Source organism: Dreissena polymorpha, chromosome 1 (assembly GCF_020536995.1).
Source record: "Dreissena polymorpha isolate Duluth1 chromosome 1, UMN_Dpol_1.0, whole genome shotgun sequence".
NCBI lineage: Eukaryota > Metazoa > Mollusca > Bivalvia > Myida > Dreissenidae > Dreissena > Dreissena polymorpha.
In genome coordinates, this window is record NC_068355.1 from 86,537,540 (window position 1) to 86,556,933 (window position 19,394).

At 34.9% G+C, this 19,394-nt stretch overlaps 1 long non-coding RNA gene across 1 annotated transcript; it reads right to left on the minus strand.

Moving 5' to 3' along the window:
• Positions 1-16,258: 16,258 nt before the first annotated feature.
• On the minus strand, positions 16,259-18,714 carry LOC127839035 (uncharacterized). Its single transcript, XR_008030122.1, has 3 exons — positions 18,682-18,714; positions 16,787-17,475; positions 16,259-16,597 (listed from the first exon to the last, which is right to left on the minus strand). It is a non-coding gene; the product is annotated as an uncharacterized LOC127839035 (long non-coding RNA).
• Between the last annotated feature and the right edge of the window lie 680 nt (positions 18,715-19,394).

Here is a 19,394-nt window from a genome sequence, read left to right on the forward strand (position 1 = left end):
TGTCTTGTGTAGCTTAATTCGGGTGTTGCTGCCTCGATGTTGTCACGCTTTAAGAAAATGATTTAGTTTCATATAGCAAAGCAATTCTTCATTTTTGAGTCTTTTTTAATTTTTAAAAACTATGGATGAACATCAAAGCAGTTAGCCCGATTTGCAAAAAAACCCAAATCAAAACAAAAAAAATAATTGCCATTCATTAAGTGTGCAGTTGAATTTCACTGGCAATAACTTGTTACTCAAAAGGATTATCACTCTAAAGAGCTAATACCAATTAAATTTATCAAAGAAATTACCGAAAAAATAATAATGATTGTCCATTGCGTTCGTCTTAACTCTTTTATTGCTACAAATTGAAAGATTGTTTTTCACAAGTCTCATGCCAATCTCCACGCAGAGTTGTCGTTTCTTGCTCTCACATACAACTCTGCGAAAGGCTCAGCCCTCCATTTTGTCTATAAAATAGATAAAACTGAACAAACGCATTCAACGTATATTTGATTGGATATTTAAGATCGAATGCGTTAAATTAAGAAATATGACTTTTAAATGTACGATAAATCGTGCAAAAACTTGCGAGTTTTAATGCAACTATTTGGAACTAATTTATTGCCCATTTACGCAGATGGAATCATTCCACGCACTTCACAAATGTAAACAATTGAACATATTTTTTTGTGAGTGACGTTAGGAATTGCTTCGACGTGTGTATGTATGTTGGTTTCTTAACATAAAAAAAATCATATCAATTTTATAATAATGAATTAAGACTGATATAAGATATCATGGTATGAGATGGTTTTCTTTAATGCAGTGAATGCAATGTAACCGTCGTGCAAGAGATTGTTTAGTATTCTGTAACCTCAATGATGAACTCTTGGAATGATCATGACATAAATGAGACTCTTTCATAACAATAGTCCGTTCTGAGCCCAACACAGTGGTGAATGTAATGTAACCGTCGTGCAAGAGATTGGTCTCATGCGGCAGCCATTTGTAAACATTTATCTATAGCTAAATGTATGGATGAATTTCATTAGTTGAATGTATCTTCTTCAGCCAATCAAATAGCGCAGTTTATTACTTACAGTCAATGAAGCGTGCATTTTAGCTGACGAAGGTTAGATCGTCTGTACACATGCCAGGGGGCTAATCACACAAATCGACAGCCGTTTATGGCTTAATTAGGGACATATGACAGGAAATACACAAGTGGATTGAAACTGTAAGGGGCTCATTTTTATTAAAAATCGTGTCTAGCCAGCCAGCTGGGGGGCTTTAGCCCCCTAGCCCCCCACCTAAATACGCCTCTGGATCTATGTAAACTTGTAACAGTAAGTCACGTGAAAAGAAGCGAGCTAGAATCTATGCACATAGAAAGAAGTAGAGTTGATAATTGGAAGATATGTCGTTTGAACACGACCAGAATCCATTGTCGGAGGATTATGTCAGTATGAAATGCAGATTTCTAAGCCCTCACCCCTCACATTTTAATGCGTTTTTCGAAGTTGAAGCATTTTTATTTTTTTCATGTATCAAAAAAATGTAGGCCCGGCCCGGCTACGCCCCTGCGCACAGGCCAACGAGGGACGACACTTTCCGCCTCAACTAGAGTTTCGTTTAGAAGCGACTTCCGTCAAACGAAAATTTCCATAAAAGCGGAAAGTGTCGTCCCTGATAAGCCTGTGTGGAGTGCACAGGCTCGTCTGGAATAACACTTTACGCACGTGCATTAAGCCTAGTTTTCCGAGAACGAGTGTCTATCACATAACATATGAAATAATGCAGCGTCGTAGCCACCCTAAGTTGGACGTTTGTACAGTTTGCAGACCGAAAAAAAGAAGAAATAAAATACGTCCGTAAACATGTAAAATGATGCAAAATCAATAAATTGTTTCTAAATCGAGACACTCTTGACACTCTCACGTGAACATCCATGACCATGAAAAAAGCAAGAAAATATATTAATATCAGCCAAAAATATTCAACCTTTTGTTAATGCATTTGTAAAAACAGGACTCTGTCTTTACCATAAAATTTATGGTGAAAACTGGTCGGTCTAGAAACGCGCTAGGAACGCAGTGCAACCTTAGAAGAAATACAAATATCGTAGACGGAACACACAAGAAACGCCATGAATTTTCAAAGGACGAATGATGAACGTTTTAGGGTCTCCCAAAGAGTCTTTACCAAACTCACAGACACTGCAGTACGAACTGAATATTTAGATTGTGACAAGAATCCACCAAATATATATATTTAAACACATGGTTCGCTGTATAGTCTCGAACGGTCATCATTTGTGCTGTTCCACGGAAAACCTTTCGCGCCATCGTCAGTCTGACCTGTTTGCGTTCCAACCGCGTTGCTTTAGAGTCTGAATTAATTTTTTGATTTTGTATATTGCTTGAATGTATAAATGCTTATCTATTATGGTTTTTGAAATAACGACATTACTATACAAAAGAGCATTGCGTGTTGAAAACCATCAGTGTCATTTGCTACGAAGGCTCTTGATGAAAAAACACGTTTAATGGTGACGTCAAATGAATTTGCGGTGCACAATAACCTCGTTGAAATATGCGTTGTCAAAAATAAGCACCCACAGACGTGGCAGAAAGTAAAAAAGATAAACAAGATCCATTTTAGGGACTTGATTCGAATTGGCACAAACGACTCTCTGACAAACATTTGCAAAAACCCGGAAGTACAAAGTCAACTTACGACATTCTATGAAGAAGTTAATGACCGTGATCGCCGAGCGGCGATATGGCACGTTTAGGAAATCGCTGCTATTGTGGAATGCATCTAATTGGTTGTACATTGATTTTTATTTAAGACAATGTTTTTATTGTATGATTGATAACTGGTTGCACGCTTCAAGTTGGCTACGTAGAAGTGTACTCCTAGATCCGCTTGATCGATCCATAATTCCTTTTTTGATGCATAATTTGAGCAAAGAATGTACATTTACATGCATGTACGAAAGAACAGTGTTTAGTACTTAACCAATTGTACCTTATGCAAATGAATAGAATTAGTTTGTGTTACCACCAGGTTCAAGTGGCCTCCAAAACACACCAGATATGTCTTAGGTAAACACAAATTTCGGAGGGGGCATCCGCCCGGACCACCTGAAATTGCCGGAGCTAAAACGTATATCTGGCAACGACACTGTAATGCCATCGAGGTAATTTATCAGATGCGACCTTTCAATATATATGTACGTACATTGAGTTTTAATTTTCTTTAATCTTAGTGCAGAAAATCTTTGCCAACAAAAAAGCTGCGCAAACAAAGGTTTTCTAATTCGTCAATTACTTGACTAATACTAAATGTTAAGATATATATTTCAGTAGAGAATGAATCATTCGGTGAATAAGGTCTGAATTAGTCTAACAAACATCAATAAACGTTGTAAACTTTGCGATACATCGCACACTGATAACTTAAAAGTTGTATCGAATAGATTCCTCCATCGTCGGACACCCACTAAGTACTAATTCATTCCGTTACTCTCCACCCCTCACCGAAAAAAACAGGCCTCCTGCAAACTATTCTTGCTAATTTGCAGCAAAGTTGCAGCAAAGTTGCCCAAACATGCTTTCTTGCACACTTTTACCATGCAGATGAGCTTTGCGGCAACTTTGCCGCAAACTTCATTTGCATATGGGTTTGCAGCATAGTTGCCGCAACCTTAATTTACATGGTAAAAGTTTGCTGCAAATTTGCCGCAAAATTCTTGCCATGTTCCTGCAAACTTTATTTGCATATCGGAGTTTGCGGTTACTTTGCTGCAAAGTTCTTGCAAAGTTGGTGCAGAGTTGCCGCAAAGTTCTTGCAAAGTTTCCGCAAACTTCATTTGCATACGGGACTTTGCGGTAACTTTGCCGCAAAGTTCTTGCAAAGTTGCCGCAAAGCTCTTGCAAAGATGCCGCAAAGTTCTTGCAAAGTTGTCACATGGTGAATATTCTGTAAATGAAATTGCAAGCATACAAATATTTATAGCTTTCTTTTGTAAATGTTAGAAATGCCATATGAATGCTTCACCAAACATAAAACTAAAACAGAAAAGTTTTATGTTTGATTGACTATTTTATAATTTTGATTAAGTTACAAACTATATTATATTAAGTTTTTGCTTTACACCTTTTAAGCGATAGCAATAGCTTCCTTATATATGTAAGTGAAAAAAGGGCTTAACATTTCTTGGCAGAGTATGTAGTTATTCATAAATAAATCTACGTATTTGTTACATCGCCATTTCATTTGGTCACTGATAAAGCAATGAATTGTTACAACTATGTTGGTTTTGTAATATAGATACCTTTGACTGACTTTATGTCTTTTATGTGACCTACTGCAAAGATAATTTGTTTCATTATTGTTAATTTTGACCACACTGGATTACCACGTCATAGTCTAAAAGAACAAAGGGGCCACAATGGCTAAGACCGAATTAGATTGGTCAAAAGAGCCCATGTGACCACACACTGAGGTTACACACAAGTAACAATTAAGAAGGCGTTCAATGACATAAAATCTTTTATGTGTGCATAAACTTTTATTTATGTATTGTCCTCTGTGGTAATGAAAAGGCCATAGACCGGACGGACTCGTATGACTTTAAGTTTACTTCGAACATCTTTCATTAGATGTACAATGCGGCAGGGTTCTAGTTCGCAGCGTAATAAAAATATTTAGTATGGCCATGAATAAAATATGTTTTTATGATACAAATCCTTTGGCCCTACCACATTCACCTAAAGTTAATAAACAAAATCTCTGTAAATTGCTTGAAGACTTAAAATCTAAATTCGTATAGTTCCTGCTGATAAGGCTGCTAATACAGTAATGTTATAATAATATGACGAGTGTTTAATGTTCAAACTATTTCACAAGAACTTTCACAAACTACATCATATTGTGAGTACAATAAGCAACCTAATGAAATTATTGCCGACCATATTGCCCAATGCAAAAAATTAAATGTAATAGTCAATATTACTGACAAGAAATTGCCATCACTTTACTGGATACCGAAATTACATAAGACGCCATATAAAAGTCGTTTTATCGCCAATTCAGTGTCTTGTACCACCAAACAATTATCAGTGTATCTTACATCTGCATTGAGTGCTGTTAGATATCATATTGCTAAATTTTGTAATAAAGTTTATGAAAATAGTAATATTAACCTATTTTGGTCAATAAAAAACTCCTTAGAAGTTATTGATAAAATTGAAAAGAAAAAATATAAGGTGTCACAGGTAAGTACTTATGATTTTTCTACACTAAATACAACGCTTCCTCACGCTTTAATAAACTCCAAACTTGTTTCTTTGATTGAAAAAACTTTTGCTAGAGAGAAGTGTTTGTATCTAGCTTTAAACACTAAAACAGCTTTTTTACTAATCAGATATTAGATAATTACATCATTCTGGATAACTTGTTTGTTGAATTTAATGGTAAAATATTTAAACAAATTATTGGCGTTCCTATGGGTACTAATTGTGCGCCACTTATAGCTGACCTTTTTTTATATTGTTATGAAAGCGAATTTATGTTAGAATTATCTAAAACTAAGCAGGTAGATTTGATTCATTGTTTTAACCTTACTAGTAGGTACATTGATGACATACTTAATTTAGATAATCCATTATTTGAACAATATATTCACAAAATCTACCCAAAAGAACTAGTCTTAAATAGATCGTGTATATCCAATACAGACGCTGCGTATTTAGACTTACATTTAACTATTAATAATAATTTGATCAAAACTAGTTTATACGACAAACGGGACGACTTTAATTTTGAAATTGTGAATTTTCCGTTCCTAAATGGCAACATCCCTAAAGGACCTTCCTATGGTATTTACATTTCGCAGTTGGTACGTTATGCCAGAGCATGTTCATGTATTAAAGATTTTAATGATCGAAATCTAATATTAACAAAAAATGCTAAAACAAGGCTTTTTGTATCATAACCTAAGAAGTAAATTCGCTAAATTTTACTCTAAGTATGGTGATTAAATTTCAAAATATAATGTTTCTTTAAAATGGCATTTAAATAATGGAATTTCCCATCCATCATTTTATGGAGATGTTTTGAAGCGTGTCCGCAAATTAAAATATGTTAAACCAAATGTTCTTATTAAACTGTTCAATTTAATTCAATTGTTTTTATCAAAAGGATACGAGGCTTATGTACTTAAAAACACGTGTTTGATGGTTTTCGATTCACTATATCTTTCTTCTCTTAAAATTTGGAATCATTAGTGATATTATAGGCATTTTTTCACTATTGAACAAAATTGTGTCTTTGTGTCGTATGCACAAATCTGCATGAAAACTACATTTGGACTCACATCGTACATCAAATAATTTCTGTCGTCAGTTGTATAAACACCTATATACTGTTTGATTCCAATAATGTCGCTTTAATGGAATTACCATTTTTATACATTTGATTCTTAATATTTAATCAACTAACTTGTTTTATTAGAAGTTCAATTTTGCAGTAGCCCCCCATTAATAGTTTTATTATTACTTTACAGTACTGCCCCTGGATTTTGTTCACGTCATTGTGTCTTCGCTTGTCAATTACGTCCTAACTCTTTCTCTGTTCCTGGGTACATGGATTTTTTGACGTCATACGATCAACTTTCCAGTTGTAATCTACATGCATAGGTCATTGGGTTTATAACGTTCAATTTTATTTATATTTTCTCTCTGATAGGCGTTTCTTGTTTTATTTAATTATTATAATTTTATTTTTTAGCAGTCACATAAACAACCAAACAATGTTATATGAAATGTTTACACCCATTATTGCTGCTTCTTCCTGTATTTGCCCGATGATTATCTGAAATATTAACTTAATGGCGCTATATTCTTAAATCTTTTTCTATAAAGAAGGAATGTAGTTGACACTTGTTTGTAGTTTCATTTGATCGTTCGTCAAAAAGTTGTAACTCTGTTGCTCTGGTATCTTCAATACCATTGAGTAATTAAATTGTAATTAACTTGAATGCGTTTTAATTCCCTTTTATTATTGTTTAATTTGAGTTACAATGCTATGACGTTAAATTTTATTTACACTTAAATGTATTATGAACATTGCTTGGTCAAGTGTGAGGTTGAGCGCTCTATAACCGGTTTAAACCCCCAATGCTTTGCATTGACCGTTCCAAGGCGGTGACCCCAGCTTTATTCATATTTTGTGTTTATGTTGGTTTGTATTGTGATGTATTGTGCTGTTTTGTACTGTTTGGGCAATCGGTCACTTGCCTTAAATAAAGGACCAACTAATTGTTTATAATGAGAATTCAATACTGCTCCAGCAGCTGGAGTTTCGCTTCTTTATATTGAAGGAATGAACAAACACCATAGTGTTGATTGAAAAGGGGCATTTTTATAAAATACCATAAAGTAGATAAAAATAAGAACAGATTCTTTCCAGAAAGGCATAATGGGTGGTAAAAATACGCCAAAAAGGGGACCGGAAAGGGAACCCCGCCGCCCATGGAGTACGGGAGAGGACCGCAATTCAAAAAGGGGGTAGCTGCCCCTGAATTGATAAAAAAGAAACGTTACGAGAGGGCAGGTAATGTAAAAATTAAGGACAGATAAACATTATAAGCTTTGATTTTTAAAGAGGCCTTAGGCTTAAACCATCCATCTGTTGATTGGTAACAAAACATAGAACAGAGTGAAATTTTTTAATTGAAAACAATAGGATTGGTCTTAAACAATCACTCAAAATAGGCATAACTTTAATAGAAGTGTATGCTCTACAGAGCTGTAACAATTCAGTTCGATGCATCGAAAAACCGGTTCAACGCCGCCGATTCGATTTCGATACCAATACGGCCAATTTCGATTCGATTCGTTGCAATCCCGATTGATCCGCATTTTAAACCTTACTTTTCAAATCCGTCGTCTAAACTTTCTTGTCATTTGTAATACGTCTTGTGATTGGTAAGTAGCCAATATGGCATCCAATGAATGAATAAATAACATGCAGAGCATTACATCAGCCGGTAAAATGGCTTCTTAAACCACGCTGAAAGACGCACCGTCATAATTAAAATCAAAAGTATTGAAACATTTTGGGTTTCGCGAATGTTCTGATGCAAAGGCAACTTGCAAAACGTGTTTTGTGGACGTAAGTTGAAATCAGCTAGTTGGTTTGTTTACTTAACTGTGTGCATTCTATTAAGAAGTCAACTGGAAGTTGTTTATATACTTACATGTTTTTTGTTTGTTTTGTTTTTCTGTTAAACACATGTGATAGATTGTGCATTTTATGTTATTTAAGAATAACTCAACAATGAATTTTGTTCAATAATTTTTTTTCTTATAAAACAATGTGCGTTTTTAAATTTTATTAAAAAATCAAACACTTTGAATGTACAACATAATTAATTAATAAGTTACTAACAAATACCAAACATAATAATTCATGCCCTGGACAATCCAAACATGAAATAGTTTGCAAAATAAGCTACAAATAGTTTAATTTGAATCGAATCGAAAATAATCGAATCGGACCATTTGGTATCGAAATCGAATCGAATCAAATGATGAGTGAATCGTTACAGCTCTAATGCTCTATAAGAAAAACACTGCCGGGAAAAAATAGTGTTTAAAAGAACTGCACAATATAATTGTCAACAAAAGTGACAAAGACAGACTATAAGTAAATCATTGGAGCTGAGACCTTAAGTGGTCAGACAAAAAACAACAACAATAAATATTTGTACAAGTAAAAGCACTAGTAAAAAAGGTGAAAGACTACCTGCAGCCTTAAACTGTCCGAAAACATAACTTGTACAGCAAAACGACAAAAGTAAAATAAGAAAATTCACCCTTAAAGGAGTAAGCAATCATGTAGTAAAACAATGTATCTGCGGCCTCAAACTGTCATACAACATTGGAGACATAACCAACAAATACCGGCCTTAATAACCAGCCTTGATTACAGGTGAAACAATGACCTGCAGCCTTAAACTGTCAGGTAAACATAAATTGAACAGCAAAGCAACACAAGTAAACTAAGACAATATACCAGTAAAAAAAGTAGACAATAACTTATATAGTAAAACACCGGATAAACACCGGATCTGTGGCCCCTAACCGTCAGATAACATAGGAGATATAAGCAACAGATACTTGCCTTAAAAACCAGCCTTGTTTATAGGTGAAAAATTACATGCAGCCTTTAACTGTCATGTAAACATAATGTGTACAGCAAAGCAACACAAGTTAACTAAGATAATGTACCGGTAAAAGAGTAGGCAATAAATAATATAGTAAAACACCAGATCTGCGGCCCTAAACCGCCAGACAACATATGAGATATCCACAACAGAAACTGGCCTTAACCTTGCTACAGGTGAAAAATTACCTGCAGCCTTAAACCGTCAGGTAAACATAAAATGTACAGCAAAGCAACGAAATGTAAAATAAAATAATAATAAAAAATGTACCGGTATAAAAGTAGGCAGTAAAATAGTAAAACAATGGATCTGCGGCCCTAAACCGTCAGACAACATAGGAGATATTTTATATATATTTTTGGCATAGAAATGATTATGAAAACGTATTGTAAACGGCTGCCGAAGATTCATGCCAACGCCTGATGGGTGTACCAATAATCGCGAGGAATATCTGTGTAAATAACCATGTGGAACAATTCGGGTATGTACAATGTAACCTGAATCAAAACATATGTAGAACTTGTTAGCCTCGTGATTAAAAACGTGACAGAACTAGGCTAACGATCATCGCTTATGAGTAAGCAAAGTAAAAAGAAGTAATGGATAATGATGGAAAATATAAGTAATGGTTTTCACCAGGGAGCAAACATTGAGGAGACCCAGTCAGGATTATAGTTCGTTTGGTGACCATACGTGATACATCAAAAAGTTTAACAGATGGTAATTGAAGGCAATTTACTGACGTTATAAATCAAATGAATTGGTATTTAAACAAGTACCAATTGGAAAAATGTGTAGACACTCGAACTGTTAGAAAGACGACCCATAAAGATTGGCATATACGGTAAAATTGGCATAAACCAATCAGAAAAACAGGGCAAATAAGTTAAAAACATTGTAATAAGAAATAAAAATAAGTTTATTTGGAGGGGTAGAGTAAACCTTACTGGGCGGTAATGAAAGACAAATATATGCATGGCGTCTCCCGATAACTGAATCATGCAGACCATGTAAGAAGTACAAGCAAGACCTGATCCGGTACCTAACTCGAGTAAAATAGCTCCTTCGTAGAGAACTATAACCTCAATATGATCCTGAACGGAATAACTAAAATCAGGCCGAATACTGAAAATTATAAGCAAGGTCTGCATAAAACATAGTTCCTTCGTAGAGAACCATAAAAACCATATCAGCTTGAACGGAATAACTAAAATCGGGATGAATATAGCAAAATATAAGCACAGCCTGCATAAACATAGTTCTTTCGTAAAGAATTATAACATCAATACATGCCTGAACGGTTTAAATAACATCAGGCTGAATATTGAAAAATAATAGCAAAGCCTGCATAAACATAGTTCCTTCGTAGAGAACTATAACACCAATATCGGCCCGAACGGTCCAACTAAACTCAGCCTGAATATTGAAAAATATAAATAAGGCCTGCATACACATAGTTCCTTCGTAGAGAACTATGACATCAATATCGGCCTGAAACGGTCAAAATAAAATCAGGCTGAATATTGGAAAATATAAGCAAGGCCTGAATAAACATAGTTCCTTCGTAGAGAACTATAACAACAATATCAGCCTGAACGGTATAACTAAAATCAGGCTGAATATTGGGAAACAAAAGCAAGGCCTGCATAAACATAGTTCCTACGTAGAGAACTATAACAACAATATCAGCCTGAACGGTATCAGCAAAGTCAGGCCGAATATTGAAAAATAAAAGTAAGGCCTGCATAAACATAGTTCCTCCGTAGAGAACTATAACAACAATATCAGCCTAAAAGGTATAAGCAAAATCGGGCCGAATATTGACAAATAATGCAAGGCCTGCATAAAAATAGTGCCTTCGTAGAGAACTATATAACTCAAATCAGGCATAAACATACTTCGTAGAGAACTATAAAATCAGTTTCAGCGTGAGCTGATACATGTAAATATAATCAAACATAACATTAAAAACTTATAAGCACTTAATGAGAACTAACAACTTATGTTCACTTGATAAAACACAATGCTCTGAAGAGTGCATTCCTGTTTCTAGCGGTAAACGTAAATTAGGGTCCTTAGAGGCTTAATGTTGTGTTCAATAGGAAGGGCTGGAAACGTGCCCTATCGCCCCTTTGTAGTACTTGTACAGGAAGTACCAGCCAGTGGACAGGTCCTATGTATTGGGGTGTTGAGAGGTAGGCATGGCCTGAAATGACAACTAAAAGTGTGCATATATTATAACACCAACAGCATACAAAACAGATGATTAAAATCATTAAAATTTAGTATAATCTTGAAAATGTAATAACACATTACAATTTATAACAGATAAATATTGCAAAAGAGGAGATAATAAATAATTGTCTCCAAAATCCTATTTTAAAATATACTGTGAGTCGAAAACATAATCAAATGATAATAAGAGCCGCTATTTTATAATTCATACAGTAAACACACGAGTTCAAGATTGAGAATATGATTCACATTTTTCATGACTTAAATACATAAAGACAAATAGATGATAGTATATTTAATAACGATCAAGGCTTTTAGTTACAATAACCCTTGACAGTGTGCTTTAGAGAGAGATACAAATACATATGTCTTGCATATAATTTGCACAAATGTTATATGTATACAGACAATAATTCTGACGATATTATGAGCAAATTTTTGGCAACATAAAGACACTGTTTTTCAATAACTTTAAGGATACGTGAATGGTTATTTCTGTACTCTGGCTCCGGCTGTCGGATTCCGCAGCTACCGGTCACCTGTCACCTTTACGGACACTCTTTGGGTTTAACCTTATTTGAAATATTGTGACTACAAGTGACAAATAGACTGACCAGATGTGACATATAAATGAGGTATGGTAATATAGACCTAATGAAAGGGTATTTCATCGTTTATTTAGTTTAAACCTTTTTATTTTTGCTCGATTGCATCGAAAGCCTAAGGCTCTCGAGTCCGTTTCCTGGGCCTTGAACCAGTACTTGGTGTCATTGGGGGAGATTTAAAGAACGCTCCCACGGTGGGGATCGAACCCGTGACCTCCCGGTCGCTAGGCGGACACCATATCCATTACACCACGGCGACCTAGGGTTTATTTCGCAAAGACATGATGACATCTGTTATTGTGACAGTGGAAACCCCAGCTAAACTGATAATACAAATTCGTGGTAACTATTAAAAAAGTTTAAGCCCAGGCTGAACTAAAAATTAAATAAGGCGAACATAAATAAATATACAAGATATTTAGAGCTGGCCCGAATTGAAAGTTATTCTTAAATAGGAAGAAAAACATGTAACTTAGCTAGTAAACGGCTAGATCTTAAAGTCGGGCACAAATGTTAAAACGATATTTGGACACTTATCTGAACTGAATCAGTATGACAGATACAGGGCAGCGACAACTGCATCTCGGCTATTGTGGAAGACGCGTAGCTGACCCCGGGGTGAAGGGTAACAACCATCATGAAAAAGTGACTGACGATATGCGCTTATAACGCTCTGGGCGCCGCCATCTTGGATACCTTTTCGGTAGACTGTAATAAACGTCAACAAGGTTCTCTGCACACGGCACTAATAATCATGTGTACACTTACAACGGCCCTTTAAATTATTAAAAATATCACACGGAATAACACCATTGGTGTAAGACTTCTTACAACGAAAGATAGTCCTTCACATAAACGGAATGGAACGGCGACATATCGGATTAAAAGTAATCCTTGAAAGTATCGCTTAAGAGCGTAATTGTTAATTTTGACCACACTGGATTACCTCGTCACAGTCTAAAAGAACAAAGGGGCCACAATGGCTATGACCGAATTAGATAGGTCAAAAGAGCCCATGTGACCACACACTGAGGTTACACACAAGTATCAATTAAGAAGGCGTACAATGACATAAAATCTTTTATTTGTGCATAAAATATTATATATACATGTACAATGTAATTTAATTAAACTTAGCATTATAAGAAAACAATTCCAGAAAAACAATACAAACCCGTTTAATAGTTCAAAGCATTTCCAAAAGGGCCACTTCATAACTCACTGAATTACTCCTTTAGACGTATTGACACACAACACACTAAATATTGATTTCCACATTAATTGTTTAAGAATGTTCATCAAAGTCAGTATTTCAGGATATATTGTTAAAACTTTAACTTTAAAAAGTCCAAACATTGCTTTCAAACTACATTTTAACCAGTAACAGCTAAGTCCTGCGTGGATCTATACATGTATACACATTGAAATTTGGCTCACAATCTGTAAAGTGCCGATCAGAAGAGATCCCTTACAGAAACAGAATGTTTGCTGCAACTTTGCGGCAACTTTGCTGCAACTTTGCAGCAAACCAAAAAAAAAGCGGGAAGGTTTGTAAGAAAAACAATGCCGTTATTGTCTTCAATCTGAGTCAGCGTGAATTGTTAAGATTCTTGGCTAAAGAGGAAACTTGTAAATCTGGGATAAGGATAGAAAATTGTAGTATTATATACTAGTATATTGTTCACTGTTACAAGTTGAAATATACAGTGGCACGTGTGAGGTCAAAATTTAGATAAGTTTTTCTTTAAGACAATTTTGTATTAAAAAACTATTCTAGATATCCACTTCAAACTTGGACCCAGAACATCTGTCCACTCCATAGTGTCCATGCTGGTAACCCTGTGACCTGTATTCATAAAGTTATCTACCCTTGTTTTGACTTAAAACATAACTTTAATGGCCATTTTCAACTTAGATGGATTCTCAAAAACTATCAAATCTTTCAACTGGAAACTTTATGCACATTATGATGCGATGGCCTATATAATTCTATTGACTGGAGGCGACAAAAAATTAGTATTCGTCAAACACCTGAAGTCGAACGTCCAGCATCCTTTGTCAGTGCTTTTGTCGTCTTTCGAATAACTTCAAAATAAGGAAGGGATTCTACATACTTAACCATACAATTAATGTTTTTATATTATTTCCTTATTTAATTTTACGTACTATTCAAATAAAAAGGAGAGCTATCATACTAATCACCAGAGCTTCTGCATTCATGTCTTAATGCTACTTTATTTGAAATAAGATTTAGTACATTGACATATTTTATTGTTTGTAATGTTGCGCAATTGTTTTCAATCATGACCTCACATTTAAATCAGACAAGAGTAGGCAAATCTCTGATGCATTTTGTTGAAAGAGTGCCCATTTTACTATAAAACTACTATTACTATAGTAAGCCAATGTTAAGAGTTTTTACAACAGTAATATTGATAGGATCAAACTCAGTTCATATTCGTATATTGACATGTAAGGAATATACATTTTGTCATAAAATCCGGAGTTTCTGGCAAAGTTCCTTCAACATCAATATTATATCAAAGTTTCTTGCAAAATTTCTGCAATTTCAATATTTTAAATTAAAGTTTCTTGCAAAGTTCCTGAAACACTAATATTTTGAAAAAGTTTCTTGCTAACTTCTTGCAAACTTTGCGGCTAGCCGCAAAGTTCTTGCAACTTGCGGCAACTTTGCAGAGACTTTGCGGTTTGCCGCAAAGTCCTGCAAAGTTCTTGCAAACCTTCCCGCAAACAAAAATGTTTGCCGCAAAGTTGCCGCAAAGCTGCAGCAAACATTCTGTTTCTGTAAGGGGCATTAGCCGTGGGACAATATAAGCAATACACGCCGTTTTGACCTCAACTGAAACCTTTCAGAAGACCAATGAAATCGCAGTTTACAAAAATAATACTCTTCACTTTGGAAGTGTCTATGCTTAGCCTGGATGATGGCGGCCGCCATAGAAAATAAGTGTGTTTTGTTGTAGAATTAATAAAGGGAACAATTATACTCTGAAAGTCGTCTAAATTGTCAATTTTAAAGTGTTCGCATGCACGAAGAAATTCCATTTCTAAGGACGACGCTATTTTGACACCATACCCGATGTCTCTATAGAACGAGTTTTATCATTGGTAAAAAAAATCCGCATGAAAGCGTGAGGGATCCAATAAAATTACTGGATTTTACACACCCTAAAACGGTGAAAGGAGCTCGTCATGTCCCACGGTCGATAAATGGAGAGGAGCGGAATGGGTCGAACGTGGGCATCTGACGATAAGATTCCTCTAGCGTAACGAACATCTTATAGTAATAATTCGTGGCGTTCGCCATCATTAAGGTTATGCCATACTCAAAGGTAAAAGGTTAAAAAAGATCATTGTACAGTTTAAATCATGCGTGTCTTGGGCCCATTTTCCCTATTTAAGAATTCCAAAAGCAACTCGGCAGACCAATGATCTTTTTTCAGATGGTGCGCTTCATGCATGATTAATGCTGTGATAGAGCCTGTTCGAGCTGTATTCTAAAATATTGTTGTACAAAATACATGTAACTGATTTAATATAACAATATACATTTTAACTGGATCGACATACACATAAAAACAGTACTATTCAAACATCTTACCATTTTTCAGGATTGTTAAGAACAGTATATCCTAAATACCTTTCGTATAAGAAGTTATTTAAAATCAAATTTTGAGCCAAATGCACTCATATGCATTTACACGTGACGGTTAACTGTGACTGTTATGAAATCCAATCATGAACGTGTTATATATATTTTATTGAGCATATTCATATCTTCGAAGTTTATCAAATTATATCACTTCGTCAAATGCAGATCCTCTTTGAAAATTCCGCCCATGTTGAGACGCTGAAAGATGAAATAACTTTGCAAAACTGGACATAAGCAATACTGCGCTTACTATAAAACATACTTTGTTGTTACATTATAAACAAGACATAAAGTCAAAGGCTAGAGAAAATAAAACACAACCATTGAGTATGATAATTTAAACATGTGTCAGTCATCATTGTACAGATTAATAAAAAATCATTCTATCACTGAAATGCACCAAGATATATCAGTTGTACAGGCTGGTCAACGCAAACTAGCAGGATATACAACTGTCAGCGTAGAGGGCACCGAATCAGAAAATCACAATACACTAAGTGATGAAAGTATTCAGTATTACAAATTGCGTTGCACTCAAATAGCTTGACTATAATCACATCAGACGAAGATTCTAAAAGACAACTTACTACTTTCTTTAGAAACGTAAAAGTATTTTAATTTATTCAGACATATTTAGTTGTAAAGTATGTCATATGTTCTAACCTAATATAACATTCACATTGAAATGCCGTTCAAACTCTTTTATATGCGTCACAAAGTGACTTCCGTATGTGCATATATACGCTTGCGTTTCGCGATCCACAAAAGTTCCACAAAGTAGCGCCAGTACTTCCACACTGTCGGTCGGGGGCCCGTACACGCAAATAATGGAACCGCTGTCACCCTGCTTGGAGAACGGCGAACCTGATACCAAACACACATGTGACATATATAAGTGTTAACTTGTATTAATCTTGTTTCTCTTTGAAATTTGTGGAAAGAATTGCACTAAATATCATTAAATGAAAGTTCTAATATCAATCTTTATTTTCCAGTGAAATATAGCAATTGAACATATGTGTATATTAAAGTGAACACGACATTCTTTCCAACCTTGTGTTTCGTCAGTTTTAGGTTCCACGAGTATCTGGCACATAAAGTCATTGGCATTGTAATTATCTTGTTCTTGTTCACCAATGGTCTTTATAACAGTATCAGAGCTTACAACAATGCCAGTAGTGAAGCCACTTCCATGGCCATGTTTGTACACCTCTAACCTGTCGTAATTATTCCTTTGATAGTATTTTAAAGTTGCCACTGTTTCAATATAGTCACGTTGTTTCACGTTAAAATTGCATTTTCTTAACAGAGTTTTTAATATTTTTATAGCAACGACGTCCAGAAAATGACTTTTATGGAGCAAGAGATTTTCTACTTTGCCAAAGTCATGCATTACCCCACGATAGCTCGCTACAACCACATCCCCACATGTTTAAATACAGTGACCACAAGATATAGCATACACGTCATCAATTACCAGTCCATCTCGAAAATTGAGATGGACGAAACAACCCAAACTAAAGCAAGTTGGGTTGCCAAAACTCTGCACTTGGAGGTGATGCCCATTCCTGATATCTGATCCGGCTTGCACGACTGACTATATTTTGCGTATTGTGTATCCATGAAAATAGTTCTACGTTCTAAGCAGGTACTGTATGTATCTTTCATCGGCTTCGTCGAGTTTGTTAACCATAATTGTAAGCTTGCCATTCACATGACCACAGCCGTTCACGTCCGGAATCCTGCAAAACGATGTATACTGGACAAAACTATCAAACGGCCACTTTCGTTTTTATTATCACTTTTGAACATTCAATTTTCAATCTTTAAGTTTAGATGTTATTTTTCTTTCAAATTGAATTCAACGTTAGCAATATGGGTATAGGTACAAATAAAACTCCCGATGGACCAATTCAAAACAGACAACGTGCATTTTGAAGATTTTTAAGGCAAATACTATTAGTAAAAATACACAAGTATTAAATCGTATCGGCCTTAATTTTTGCTTTGAATTAATACCTTTAATCAAACCTTTATTTGTTTCGAGTGTGTCTTAGTAAAAAAGTATACACAGATGGAATAAAAACAAATCCGGATCATCGACCTTAAAAACAACATCGGTTCTAACACAAAAGCGCTGATGATACGATCAAAACGGAGTCGCTTTGATCGCATTGTATGAAGTAAGAAAAATAATGAAACGTAAAAAAATAACAAATAAAGATATGAAACAGATTACAAATGTCACGAGCTTTAAGAAATGACAATTATAAACCATTATCAGATTTTTTGAAATGGAACAACAGAGTCAAGGAGAGTTTCCGAAGTATAAAACAATATCCGCCGCGAAATTTTTATCACTCTAACGCGTTTCGAATGGCTGTGATTCATATCCGGACTTAAAACTGACAAAATGTTGAATAATTCTAAATGAAAGAGTCTGACACCTCTGGTAATGAATTCGTTCCAGGTCAATAAAATACAATACACGCATCAATGTGTACAGCAAAGAAACAAAAACAAGATGACGAACGTGTCTAGCAACAAATTAATGGTAAACGGAAACAAATAGCACTACACGTGAGCTGTTCTTTATCATAGAACACGTGACTGTTAAATATACAAACGTGAAAATGTTCATTTAACTGTATTGCCTATACAAAGTTTATCTGTCATCAAAATAATGTCGGTATTATACAGTTCCAAAACAAAAAATCTAAGTCTATTTCGACTTGTGTAATCTCTTCTCACTTTCAAGTTACTCATCGTTATAATAACAATGCTCATGTACGACACATTTACACAATACCTTCTATGTACAGTGACATTCAGAATGTTAATATTGAACCAAAAGTATAGCATTGGGTTATATACGCGCTTTAGTAAGAGTCCCTAAAAAGTGGCACATTTCTGAAAAAATTTAGAAATGGTAACATGATCATATTTACCCGAGTATATGTCGTTGTAACTCTCCACTCAGTCTTGGTATTTTCGAAATTACTATCGAGAGAGGAACTGGCTTTAACCTACAAATAATATGAATATCTTGTAAGCATTTTTAACAAATCAGAATGTAGCTTTCTACATCTATTTACCACTAAATTCAACCAATATCACATACATAATCTTATATAGTAACGATAACATCTTAAAACTATGAAACATATTATAACTTGTATATAGTTTTCCACGTCTTCAATTAGTTTCGCAGAATTAAATTGAAGGACATATGTTTTGCTGTGGTTCGATAAGTTTTTGATATAAAGGTCAATATTCTTCCGATCAGAAAAATTTAGATCCCAATGTTGCTTTGACAATCTTTCGCCAAGCTCGAAGTGCCCATCGCCAAGCAATGATAGCACTACTGCTTGTGGAATACCATATTTTGCAAATAACGTTTCCACCAACGTACACCTGATTTGTTCCTTTATGACAATTATCATATTTTGCTTTAAGCATTCAATCTGTTCCTCCACATCATCGTCTGTAAAAAGATGAAAATAGTATAATTACTAAATTATATGGACGATAAAGCACATGCTACGTCATAACAGTACATGGGTTTAAATGTGTGTATTACCAATAAGACCAGTAAAATCAATTTCGACGCGCACGAATCTGCTTTAAGTTTGGTATGATTCTTTTGCCTATGCATCTCCAT